The sequence below is a fragment of the Drosophila virilis genome, chromosome 3 (assembly GCF_030788295.1).
Source record: "Drosophila virilis strain 15010-1051.87 chromosome 3, Dvir_AGI_RSII-ME, whole genome shotgun sequence".
In the NCBI taxonomy this organism is placed as follows: Eukaryota; Metazoa; Arthropoda; class Insecta; order Diptera; family Drosophilidae; genus Drosophila; species Drosophila virilis.
Genome location: NC_091545.1, coordinates 26,774,626 through 26,785,403, shown reverse-complemented (window position 1 = coordinate 26,785,403; position 10,778 = coordinate 26,774,626). Strand labels below are relative to the sequence as shown.

General features: G+C 36.9%; 1 protein-coding gene across 2 annotated transcripts in view; it reads left to right on the top strand.

The window, feature by feature from the left end:
* Positions 1 to 10,284: 10,284 nt before the first annotated feature.
* Positions 10,285 to 10,778, top strand: part of pHCl-1 (pH-sensitive chloride channel 1) — a 67,610-nt gene continuing 67,116 nt past the window's right edge. For both annotated transcript variants that reach the window (XM_032434003.2, XM_070207820.1), the window contains exon 1: positions 10,285 to 10,472. The gene's annotated coding sequence lies outside the window, so the exon portion shown is untranslated. The remainder of the gene's footprint in view (positions 10,473 to 10,778) is intronic.

The following is a 10,778-nucleotide window of genomic DNA, read 5'->3' as shown; positions in this document are numbered from 1 at the left end:
TTCTTGATCAATAGCCGAGTCGATCTAGCCATGTCCGCCTGTCTGTCTGTCCGTATGTATGAACGCAAGGATCTCAGAACCTATAAGAGCTAGAGACTTCAAATTTTAGATGTATGTGCTCCTAGTTCCCGCGCAAATCGAGTTTATTTCCGATAATCGATAACTAACTCCGTTTCCAAGCAATCGATAAAAATATATCGATATCGCTGTCCTGTTTTTTTTTTAGCAATTCTGGTAAATAATAAGAGCTAGAGCCACCAAACTTGACATATAGCTTCTAAAATAAAATATATATATGCATTTGATGCTGAACGAAGAGGGTTCGGGGTATCCCCTAGTCGGGAGCTCCCGACTAGAAACTCTTACTTGTTTTTTTTTTTTTTTGTTGAGTAAAAAGTGAGTATCTATTATACTCTATATACATATATGTAGTGTTCATAGTGTTTTCGACTGATCATATTAGCCTTTGCATTCTATTTATTCAATTCAGACGCGTGTCAATAATGAATTTACTTTTGCGCCTATAATCTTCCCACTTACACGCATTTTTTTGTGTGTATGTGTGCCTAGCGCCCCTAACGATCTGAGGCATCACCGTTCGTTAGGTAATTCGCCAACGAACGTTGATGCGATGGCCCCCAGAAAAAGATGACAACTAAAGATCTTATGCATTACTGATCGTCAGGAAATTCGATAGCGAATGGTCATGCAATGCGTGCCAATCAAAACGAAAATGTTAAAGATTTTTTTTTATCATGAAGTCTATGCTTCGTCTCAAAAATTTGATGACGACCAATAAAAAGATATAGGCAACAAGGTCAATGCGGCACGCGCGTCTTTTGTTAATTGTGTAGTTTCCTTTTACTTGTGATTCTGTCTGCCACGAGGTACATAACTTTAAAACGTGTCATATGTGAAGTGAAGCTATGAGTTGTACGTGCAAATTTTACTTAACTGGAAAACGTTAAAACATTATTATTCTAATGGGTATGTATTTGCATTAATATTCATATATTTTTTATTCAGTGTTAATTGGTATGTATTATTAAAAAAAAGTTAGCATTTGAAATGTAACATTGACTTTTAATTTCAGAGTCTATATCAAAGGGAAATGCTGCTCAAAAAACAATGCAGCTTCTTAATTATAAGGTCATTTGTTTGTAAGTTAATGCTAAGAAGGCAATTTTTTTAAGAAAATCAAAATTGTATAATTGTAGACAACTATGAGTATTATTTCAACTATCAAAAGAACAAACCACTTTGCACCAGCATTTCCGTTAAGTAAAGTGTGCTGGCGAAATAGTTAGCCCTTTTGGATCAGATAAATCGCCCTCATCTTTGCTCGAGGACAATCGCTAAGTAAAGTGTGCTAACGAAATCGTCAACCCTTTTGCACTAGCTATATCGCTAGGTCAACGTCATGCAATGTCGTAACGCTCGGTACGCGGCAATGACATTTTTGCTTGTGCGGACAAATACACGCACAGACAGTACAACAATAAATACGCAAATTGAAAGAGCACTGAGAGTAAGCCAAAGCATTTTCCTGTAGTGCGACGGAATAAAAAACAACAGCGATGCCGTTCTATCGCACAAGACATATGTAAAATGTGTAAATGTAGTAGAACACTTTTGTGACTATTGGCGACTGCGCTATGTTGCGTTATTCGCCAGATGGTCAGCTTAGCTCGATGCAGGTGTAGAGAAATGTTGCGTAAGATCCTAAGTGGCGTACGTGCCAAAATAATGTTAGACTGAGAGATAATTATTGTGCGTGTAATACTGAGTCACTGAGAGAGAAAGAGATAGCAGTAGTGCTATAGTGTTAACAGAAGGCGTGTGAGCAAGGTTGCATGAAAGATGCGATTATTACGTTTTGGCAATTGAACAGAACAGTGCACGCGGTATTCTTCGCCATAGACAATATAGTCTAGCCAAAGACAATATAAACACTGTCTTTGGTCCAGCGAGTGCCTCGCACTATATGCAAGCCTCATGGTCACGTCCCTAACCTCAAAATGGCGAAACATGAGTACAGAGAAGATAGATGAGAGAAGATAGCGCACATGGCAAATTTCGAAAGTCGTTTGCAGCGCATGATGTTGTCTTCCAATATACAAACGAGAACTCAACTTCAAATGGAACTGAAGGCATTTTCATTTGACAAAAAGCGCAGCGCTAAAGATTCTGATGGGAGCTAGTGGTGACTACAAGCGAGTCAAAATTGTGTGCCACTTATGCAAGAAAACAGAACACAAAATGGCTGACTGTAAACTCAAACGTTCTGATTTGGAAAAACAATTACAGCGAGACTTGCGGAGTGTAATCTGTTACCGATGAGGACAACTTGGACATCTTGCAAATCGATGCACGAGCAATACAACAACATCTGGAGCGGTTTCCGAGAAGAAATGTAATCAGTGCTCTGTGTCTGAGCCAAAGCAGTTGTAATACACTGAGGTGAGACCTTTCCAATTTGTTTCGACGCCGGAGCGGAATGTTCGCTTATTCGAATCAGTGATAGCAGATAAATTTGATAGCAAGCTCGTTAACAATGTTGTCATAATACGGGGTATGGGCGACACGCATATAAAGCACCCACCAAAGGTTATGTAAATGTTCGATTAAGGCAAATATCATAGAATTACTATTCCATGTTATATCACACAAGCATCACACAAATGATATTGTATTCGGTAGAGAAATGCTCAATCAAGGATATGAAATTTCGTTAAATTCGGATAAATTTGAAGTTGTTAAGACAAAGTCCGTAAATTCTTGTGCAGTGTCTGAGTCATCTGCTCTATCATTTAATATTGATACTGAATTACTTGATAACGACAAAGAAAACGATTAAATTACTTAAAAATTATTCAGCAGCATTTACTGATGGAATCCCTTGCACAAAGGCTAATACAGGTGAAATGACCATTAGGTGGATTGACCCTTACAAAACTGTGCAGAGGCTACCATATCGACTGAGTCTTAATGAAAAAGAAATTGTACGTGAACGGATGAATGAATTGTTAAACTGTAACATCATTTGACCTAGTTGTTCTCCCTATGCTAGTCCTATATGATTGGTTAAAAAAAATTGATTAGACCGCCGTTGCATTGCTTATCGTGAGCTAAACTCCTATACGGTTTCTGGTAGATTTCCTTTACCACTTATTAATGACCAAATTGCTCGACTCAGGGGTTCAAAGTACATTACTTGTTTAGATATGGTTAGCGAGTACCATCAGATTCCAATTCACCCTGATTCCATTGAAATAAATGTGGGTTACTAAAAACTGCTGTACAGTATCTGGGGTATGTGGTGCGAACTGGAGAGTTGAGACATAATCCGTGGAAAGTTCTTGCGCTAAGTTCTTTGGCAGCGCCATCAACAATTAGTAGTGTAAGACAACTTATTGGATTGGCGTCTTATTTCCGTAAATTCGTGCCTCAATACTCTCAGATTATGAAACCGATATATTCACTTACTTCGAGCAAAAACGTTGTTAGTTGAAATGATGAATTGGAAGCAATTAGAAAACAAATCAATGCAGTTCTTACAAATAAGCTAGTGCTTATAATATTTGATCCACAATAACCGATAAAACTACACACCGATGCAAGTTCGCATGGTCATGGCGCTATGGTAATGCATCGGATAAATGGCAATCCTCACGTAGTGAAATATTTTAGTTAAACAACTTCCCCTGCTGAGTCCAGATACCATTCTTATGAATTGGAAACAGTGGCACTAGTTAAGTCTGTTAAGCATATCCGGCATTATTTGCTTGGTTGTGAATTCGTTGTGTATACATATTTCAATTCTCTCAAAGCATCGAGAACAAAGATGGACCTAACGCCAAGGGTGCACCGCTGGTGGGCATATTTAGAGTCTTTTGATTTCAAGATAGAATATAGAGAAGGTAAGCGTATGGCGCACGTAGACTTTTTATCCTGAAATCATGTACCAAGAGACGACTTAAAATCAAGGGTGTAAATTTCCCGAAAAGCGTGTAAATTTGGCTGAAATCACGGGCGATTGGCTTGCTGCTGAACAACGACAAGATTCTGAAATTACCGACATTATAAATAAACTTAACAGTAATGAATTGACTGACGATGTTGCGCAAACTTATGAATTGAGAAAAGGCGTTTTGTTTCAAAGAAATGGAAGGACACGATGTTTGCCCGTGGTACCGCATCCATTTCAATGGTCCGTGATAAATCAAGCTCACGAATCGAATATTATATTATTACAAATATTATTAGTTTGCTAAGATAAATAAATATGTTAGAAAATTTGCCGATAGTTGCATCACATGCAAAACAGTGAAGGGTTCATCTGGTAAAATGCAAGTTGAGTTGCACCCAATCCCAAAGTCAAATATTCCATGGCATACGGTGCATATCGACATTACAGAAAAGCTTAGTGGAAAGAATGACCTTTAGGAATATGTAATAGTGCAATTGATGCTTTCACTAAATTTGTTTATTTGTTTCATACATTAAAATTAGATACCGATAGTTGCATTCAGGCAATAAAATCCACTATTTCTTTATATGGAGTTTCGTCCAGAATATTTCCTGATCAAGGTAAATCAGTGGAAAATTTGCTGAGATTAGTGCGTCACAGGAGGTTAAACTACATATTATAGCTGCAGGAAGGTGTCGCGCGAATGAACAAGTTGAGCGCGTTATGAGCACTCTCAAAAACATTTTGTCCGCGGTTGAATCAAGTCCCCGGTCTTGGCAGGATGCTCTTAGCGAGGTACAGCTTGCCTTGAATTACACAGTTAGTAGTGTAAGCGTCTGGCAATCTCAACCCATTGCCATTCACAGCGAGTCGATAATTAGGTGAAGAAGTATCGAGTTAAGCATCACTAGAGAAAAAGCAGCAAGCTAATAAAGAAGGAGGACGGACGCTTCTTAAAAATCTAAGATATAAGCAAATATTGGTGAAGTTAACGCATTAAATTATTCTATAATTTACTTCTGTTTGTATAAGCGTATCTCACTCAGTCGAACTGACCGATTCTTACATTAGTGTAACCAAAGCAAGTCCTCTAGAGTTGCTAATCGGCAAAGAGGCACGTCCTCTGGGGTTGATCCCACCGTGCAATACAGAGATTGAGATCGACAAAGCAGATATTAGAGATAAGGCATTATAAAACATAAATAACCAGGCTATTTACGTCAAAACCAGATTCGATGAAAATAAATCGGCTGTCATTAGACACAAAGTTGGGGATTACGATCTATTGAAAAATGAAGAGCGGCATTAGTCCAAGTTGGATGCAAAGTTTATAGGACCACTTTTGATTAGTGAAGTGTTAGAAGGCGACAGGTACATTTTGAAGACATTGCATAATAAGAGAACATATAAATATTGCCATGAGGATTTGAGAAAGATGCCAGATGGTTATGTTCCGGAGGAATTGGAGTAACCGCCGAGATTTGTTAACATTGTTGTAAGATATCCGTGTGAGAGGATATGTTGTGCGATAAAATTTGTCCATTTATGTTGTTAGTTGCAATGGAGTTGCAATAACTTTGGATATGGATATGCGTCATTGGGCAAACACAAGTGAAAAACGAAAGTTGGAAAATTGCGTGTGGCGCTCTTGACGGAACCAGTCTCATAATCACAAGGAATCATAGAGAAAATAACAAAAGTCGAATTGTGAACCCTTAATATGCACCTGACTAAAATGTTAAGATATCCAATTATGTTAGACTGAGGTTTGAAGAAAGAGTTAAGCAGGAGATAATTATTGTGCGTGTAATACTGAGTCACTGAGAGAGAAAGTGATAGCAGTAGTGCTATCGTGTTAACAGAAGACGTGTGAGCAAGGTTGGATGGAAGATGCGATTATTAACGTTTTGGCAATTGAACAGAACAGTGCACTCGGTATTTGTAATGGCGCTTGTTAACAAAAATTAGTTGACTATTTTTTTAGTGTGCCCAAAAGTAGGCAATGGAATTTTCGTTAATGCAGTTGTGACTTACAATTGGTTTGCCACTTAGTAAGTATTACATTTCTTTTGGTTTTAGTAGTATTTTTGTTAATTATTGTAGTTTGCCTACCTACGCAGAAAATGACAACAAAAATAAAATATAAATATAAAATAATATTATATATAATATAATAATATAATATAAAATGTTAGCTGAAATATAAAATTACTCGATTACACTTGGAAATTGCACACTTGTGTTCGATCTATAAGAAAAATTCGTGTCTGCGAATTTTCGACACGGTGAGGTTAGATGACACTTCCGCAAGCCAGACTCGACCTTCCTACCAGTGATTGTCAACCAGAGCAGTCGCATTTAATAATTTTGCCTAAAGCTAAGCCTTACCTGCAAGGACGCTTTTGTATTATTTTTTTGTGCTAAATTTAAAAATACAAGACTAAGTTTAAATACTACAGAAAAGAAATTCATGCTTAATGGCATTGGTCCACAGAACTCCCATTGGCTTGAGTCCATGCAGGCAGCTATCAATTGGTACATAGCTGACCGTAGTTTGAAAAAACAAAGCCCACAGTCGGACGGAACAATCTTTCCATGTTTTCATTTTGGTGCCAATCCCAAAAGGGTAAATATTTCTTTCCTCTTGCGGACCAGCCGTCATTGCTTTTGGGCTGTGTACTTATTTTTCTAATTATCATTTTCTGGTGTACACTGATTGGCACTTATACAGAAACCCCTAAGCTAAGTTTCTCACTCTCTGAAATAATCGAGCAGAATCGGAATTACGGGCACAGGGAGCATGGCAGATCATCGCCACCTGACACAGTAGTGTTCGGCATGTGTTAAACAAGCACGGATCGACGCTCATAAAAAAGAAAAAAAATGTTATAAGTTAGCAAACGAAAGTGCCGCCGTTTGTAATAGTCCGAGCCATAACCTGCAGTGAAAACTAAACTTGTACTAAAGCGAAAAGTTGCCGAGTTAACAATAAGTGAAAAGCAAAGTGATTTTTGTCGGCAAATGAAAATTTTAAAACTTTAATTCATCTAAAACATTGCGTCAGAAAAATAAACCCTGTCTTTAAACATATTTATAAATACCACTCGTATGGACACCGCCATAAGTACTTTCGGTATTACTTGGCAGGTTCACGAGCCAAAATACGTTTTTTTTTTTCAACAGCCAAATGAGCATGCGTACGACAATTTTAAACAGTTGTTGTTGTTTTATCGTCTTGTTGTGCCAAAGCGTGAACCGAGCTTATGTGAAACCGGAGTAATCAACGGTAAAAAAAAAATAATGATAACAAATTGACGAGCGTTTGATCAGTCGCATGCAATGCATATCAGCTCTGCACCGTACAGTAGTGGGGCTAAATATTAAGCATACCTCCGGTAAATTTATTAAACAGCTAAAATGGCCTTTAGCCGCATAATATAATCTGCATAGCTTAATCCTACTTTTATTATAACGATACATATTTGTGTCTTTGACATATTTGCATATATAAAATATACATATTAATCTTTACTGTTTTAAGCAACTTTTCGCTTCGGTATAGTAATAAAATAAATCAACTAGTTTTTGGCCTAGAGTAAGCAAAAGATATGTAAAATTTGGTTAGTGGTAAGGAAGCAACTTTAAAGTAAAATTAACTCATTTATATGTTGTAATATCTTTTGGAATGTTAAGGAATAACCACAACTTAAATGAAAGATCTAATTGACATAAATAAAGAAGTAACCATGAATTCTAACTAAGACCCTTTCCCATTCCGGGATTTATGAAAAGCAGACTTGAGTCAATGTAAACACTATCAAGGGTGTACAAGGGATCGTCTCAAACATGTCTTGGCCCTTGGACGATCATGGTAGGGTGGGTATACGCTGCTTCCAATTTCCATCTCTGGGGTAGCTATCGTACACTATACATTCATAAATAAGTGCAGACCTACTTTTCTTTTTCTCCTCTTTTCTTTGTCTATGATGTCGTTCCAACCGATTAATGGGCGACCTGTTCCCCCAAAACAGCACGCGAAATTTTAATAATTAATAATTTGCAAACGAGCATTTGAAATCTAGGAATTTTTTTCTGAGCCCCCACATCGCCGACGAGATAGAGCCGGAAAACTAGCGCGTGCTCCGTAAGGTGTCTATACTTCTATCAGCTCGACTCTGCAACTGTCCTACGTTGTATGTTACATATTCTTCGCCATAGACAATTAATAAAGAATAATTAAAAATGAGTAGCAACCCGCAAGAAAAGCATAATGATAACCCGACATATACATATATATTCTTTATCAGTATCAACAGCCAAGTCGACATAGCCTTTGCAGAAGTCCCTCTTTCTGTTGTACGCAGCACATACTATGTACGTTTGTCAAAACCAGATGGATCGGATCACTATATCATATAGCTGCCATAGATCGGTCGAAAATTAAGTTGTTGTATGAAAAACATATTTGTTTAACAAGGTATCTGGACCAAGCTTTACATTGGTCATTTTTCCTTTGCTTCTTAGACACGGGCAAAGTACTATGAGCATTATGGAAAGGTTGGGGGTGCAAGGGTATTAGCCGATGATAGGCCTTCTTTCTCGTTATAATGTGTCTTCGTTCATTTTTACGAAATAAAAGCTCTGTCGTCGGTTCACAGACAATTGTTATTGACAAACGAAAAGCTAACATTTAAAAAATGAATTGTTGTAGTAAAAACACAGTATTCACACAGCACATACAGCAATATGTTTGTTTGTTTGTTTTTGAAGACATGCAGATATATTTATTTTAGTATTTGTTAATTCTAAACGAATATTGAAATTTTTTCGTCCATTAACCAACTCAATATTTTTCATAAAGTACAAATGGACAAATCCTATAAATTAAATCAATAGGGCTCTTGACGTGAGATTCGCATTTCCACACCTGCGTTTTTCCCCAGATCTTAACGTAAGCTCTGACTAGCTACTTTCCATTTCGAGGACATGAGACACGAACGAATAGAAAATTTAGATAACAGCAACGGGCAGTGTCCTCTTCCTTTCCTTCCTTTTAACTCACATATTTTCACACAAAAAGAGAAAAAACCAATTTTATAAAATTAAAAGATATGTTATCCCATTCGACAGGACCTTGAATACTACATTTCGATATTAATTTGCCATCGTTCGAACTAACAAGATGTGCAAAAGATTTCTCGCCATTTTCCTCACAATACATAAGCTCACGCAAACATTGAACATATTTTTTTAATAATGTTAAGCACCCGATAATTTTACATAATAAATATTTAAATAACTAAACAAATAGGGCAAGTTGTTAGTTCAAACCAGGAGCGATCAATTTTTTAAAGATGTATGTCTAGAACTAAGGGTGAATATTTATAAGTGTCTGCAAGTGCAGAGCATTCGTTAGTCCATACTTCGAGACTAGAGCACAATTTTAATTTTATATTGGTATATTGGTTTTGTATGTTAAAGTTAGAGACTCGAGTGTACGTGCAATCGACCCCAAGCAATTCAGTTTAAGCGTGGACACCTACATAATTTACTAATGAAATAAAATTAATTAGGTATTAATCAGTCAGACCCTCCTGACTTAACGGAGCTAAATTATTTTAGTTTGTTTTTTCTTCGAAGGTAGCCCAAGTAACTACGAATTTTGTTTATACTAAACATATCGAATGTAGCTTACATATATCTTAGAATTGTTTTTATTTTTTGTTGCTTAATCATGTTTTATTTATTCAAATAATGTTGTAAATTGAAAGGGCGTTATATTTCCGGTACCTCGAAACCTCGCTTCCATTAAGTAGCAAATTATTCTGCCACCGATGACGTAGTCTTTTAAATTTAATTTTTTTTTTTAATTTTAGCGTTTGAGTTTTACCGAGATGGGGGTTATTTTATATTTTACTTTCTGTTATTTTCTATTTTCCCTCCTGTAATATGGTAATTAAGCACCATTAGAAAATTACGTCATTTGTTGCCGTATTTTATTGTAGAGTACCAATTAAATGTAGGGGGAGGCGGCTATTTACACAAATCAGCTGTTTTTAGCACAAGAAGTGGGGGAGAAAGAGAGAAACTACTTTAAAAAAGAGAGCGTATGCACTTTGCGGGTATCAAATCGTAAGCTTTCCATGCAGAGCTTAGCGAGAGGACCTGCTCACAGCTTTAGAACCAAAAAGCTTGTCAATACCATTCCGAAAAGCAAGAGGCGCAACAGAGTTCGCCGTGTCGGGCTCTCTGCTGTGCTTTGATTCCGAAAAAATGCGTGCTAGCTGCATGAAAAAGAAAACTTGGTCATTTTATCGCTCAGTTCGGGTCGGGTTTGCAAAACAACAGCACAGTGAAAACGGATACAAATTTGAGCGAAATATTGACATTCAAATACCAGCGCAAGAGTCAAAACAATAAGCGGAGTATAGACTATAGCTCTCTCTATATGGAATATACTAAAAGAGAGTTAATTCAAAGGAAATCAACAAAATACAACACGGTAGCCAACGAATAATTCATATATAACACAAATACAAATATCGACGCGTATATAAGCCTAAATGCTTTACTGAAGCCTTTAAAAGTGTAAAGAAATTATAAGAGAACGAATCAACGTGTGAAATTGAAGATTACCTGTGTTTCGGATATATAAAGTGCTCCCTTTTAAGTTGATTTTGTTTGTTACGTACGGATGCAGTAAGTGAGTTATGTAAAGCGTGTTCGGGGAGGTGCATTGAGAGAGAAACGCGAATAACAGCTATAACAATAATGATATGCAAACATATATAAGCATCAAATGCGGGAA